The sequence below is a fragment of the Manis pentadactyla genome, chromosome Y, assembly GCF_030020395.1.
Source record: "Manis pentadactyla isolate mManPen7 chromosome Y, mManPen7.hap1, whole genome shotgun sequence".
In the NCBI taxonomy this organism is placed as follows: domain Eukaryota; kingdom Metazoa; phylum Chordata; class Mammalia; order Pholidota; family Manidae; genus Manis; species Manis pentadactyla.
In genome coordinates this window covers 29,915,879-29,918,761 of record NC_080039.1, presented here as the reverse complement: position 1 = coordinate 29,918,761, position 2,883 = coordinate 29,915,879, and the positions used below count along the sequence as shown (strand labels likewise).

The 2,883-nt window shown below is 45.5% G+C and overlaps 1 non-coding gene across 1 annotated transcript; it reads right to left on the bottom strand.

Moving 5' to 3' along the window:
* LOC130682229 (U2 spliceosomal RNA) lies at positions 1 to 190 on the bottom strand. Its single transcript, XR_008995447.1, has one exon. It is a non-coding gene; the product is annotated as a U2 spliceosomal RNA (small nuclear RNA).
* Between the last annotated feature and the right edge of the window lie 2,693 nt (positions 191 to 2,883).

The window sequence follows — 2,883 nt, the reverse complement described above, 5'->3', positions numbered from 1 at the left end:
GCAGGGTGCACCGTTCCCGGAAGTACTGCAATACCAGGTCGATGCATGGAGTGGACGGAGCAAGCTCCTATTCCATCTCCCTGCTCCAAAAATCCATTGAATATATTGTCCTCGGATAGAGGACATATCAGATATTAAACTGATAAGAACAATACTACACTTGATCTTAGCCAAAAGGCCGAGAAGCGATTAAAGCTAGGTTTTAACTGAGTTTCTTTGATTGCAATTTAGGTTTACAAAGAATCTTTTGAGAATAAATTACCCAAAGAAAGAAGGAAGTTCTTTGCAACAGAGGGAATGAACTTTGTGCAAAAACAAGAGGTATTTGGAGTGAAGATAACGATTAATAGTTCCATAATTCATAGACAAGATTATTCAGTGCTCTGTGAAGACATTGCTTGATAGTAAGGTCTAATAGTTGTGGCCTGATGTGCTTATGTGTAATAAGCTCTGCTTGTTTGCATTTTATATATATGCTTTCTGTGCTGACACTTGTATATTAGAGAACTTCACTTTTATTCTTGGTCAGTTTTTGCTAAAGGTTTGTTGATTTTGTTAGTCTTTTCAAAGAACCAAGTTTTGGCCAGTGGGTTTTTTTGCATTTGTTTTTCTCATTTGTCTATGCTTGAATTCCATGCTAAATGTCACTTTCATCACTTGGTTTAGGTTCATATTGAACTTTTCCCTGTGTGTTCAGGAGCAAAGTTGGGTTGTTGTTTTGAGAACTTTCTATTTTAACTATATTCACAACTATCATCTTTCCTGTAAACAGTATGCTAGCTGCATTCCTTAAATTTTGGTATGTTGTATCTTCATTTTCATTCACATTAAAGTACTTTTGATTTTCCCTTGTGACATTTCATTTAACACAGTTATTTAGAATTGTGTTGTTTAATTTCCACACATTCGTGAATTTCCGTTATTTCCCTTCATACATTTTTACACCACTGCAATCAGAGAAAACATATCAGAAAAAATCATACAGTATGTAAAATTTTGGTCCTTTAAAATTCTCTGACTAAGGAGTTGGATACAGTCTCTCCTATGAAATGTTCCATGTGTGCGTGAGAAGTCAGCACCAACTGATTGTCCCACCAACACTGTGGGAGGGTTACTGATTCTCCACACCTTCCTTAACACTTGTCATTTATTGTCCCTTAGATACTTGCCATTCATTCTGCTGTTGGTGGTGGAGTGTTCTTTTAGTTCTAGATCATTTTATCATTGCTCAAGTGTTTTACATATATGTGGATTGCTTGTCTGGGTGTTCTATTATATCTTGCATATATCCACCTATGTATCATACATATGTGTGTTCCATGTGTGCTACATAACATATAGCATACACACACATAGATATACACACACATATTCATAGGGTATTAAAGTCAGTAGCTGTAATTGTAATGCACAGGGTGATAAAAGATGGTGGAGGTGTGACTGCCTCACCTGCAGTTTTTTGGGGACCATTTTCTCTTCCACAATCTGTGCACAGAAGAGTAGGCAATTTCCCTCACCTCTGCCTCACCAGCTGTGTTGCTTAAGACTTCAGAGGACCAGTGTACTGGCTCAGTGCACCTTGTGTCCCAGGGGCAGTGCTTGGCAATACGGGGCACTGAGGAGGCAAGAGGTGAGGTGGAGTTGCTTCTGATGGTGGCAAAGGAAGCTCTCTTGGGTCCAAATGGGAGGTTTAAGTCCCCAGAAGTCCGGACCGGGGTGCTGTATGTCTTGCCTGAGGGCCAGCTCCGTGGGGTGACAGAGCTCATGGAATGCTCACTGTGGCTGTGGCCTGGCAGCTCCTGGGATAAGTGCAAGGAGAAACTTTCTTTGCTGCAGTCCTGGCACGTCTCTCCCAACTCTGCCTAGGAAGGATCTTGCCTAAAGCATCTCTGCACTTTGCTTGTTAGCAGACGTCAGAAATAGACAGAGAGGAGGGGGCAGCCCAGACAAGTCTCCAGCAGGCCCAGCAGGCTGGGAGAGGTGAAAGCTGTACAGTCCTTGGGGAGCAAAAGCGTATTTCCTGTCCCCTCTCCTCAACAGCCTTGCTACCATCCAGAGGTCCTCAGGGCAGGGTTTGGCACCACCACCGATGGGCCTGCCACCCTGGCTTCGTCCCCCAGCACTTGACCACCTAAGCCAAACTGAAGCATGTGCTCCCAGCACTCATGCCCAACCTGAGGCCTTGCCAGACACCCCAGGAAAGAGAAGTGGGCCTAATGGGAAGCATGTGAGCCTCACGTGAGGCTTTGTTCTCAGCTGCTACCACCTTGCTCTGCTTACCCCACAGTCATTTTCTCAGATGGGTAGAGAATGGCATTTCTCAGCTCAGGAATGTGGCCTTTCCAGGGACAATCCAGGCTTTTGGATGGGCACCCTGGCTCGGAGGTGACGGGTTCAGCCCTCACCATCAGAACTGGGGGTGAGGAGGCTCGTTCTGCTATGCTCTGAGCTCTGAGCAGGATTAAGCAGTAACCAGGACGGAGGCCTGCACACACAAACATCAACAGACTCTAGAGAGTCCAGAGTGGTCTCTGTGTCCTTCTGTTTAGCTACAACTGCTCCTTGGGTAAGGGTCAAGTCCCACCCTCCCAGCCATTGAGGGGCTAGAAGGAGGGTAGCGATGCAGGAGGAGAAAGGGAGAATGATCTGGCCACAGTGAACTGCTGTAGGCTGGGGACCTTCATGGAGAGGCCCTCGCAGGAGGTGGGAATCCTGCTTGTCTGCACCCTTAGACCCATAGGGGCAGTGGCTGCGAATGGTGTTTATAGTGGTGCCTTTCTTCTGCAGCCTTGTGCCTTTCCGCACCCCTTCTCCTACCACCCTCCTCAACAAGGTCTCACCAAACCAGATTTAGGACTTGATAAATGCTTTAAATACCTAAAA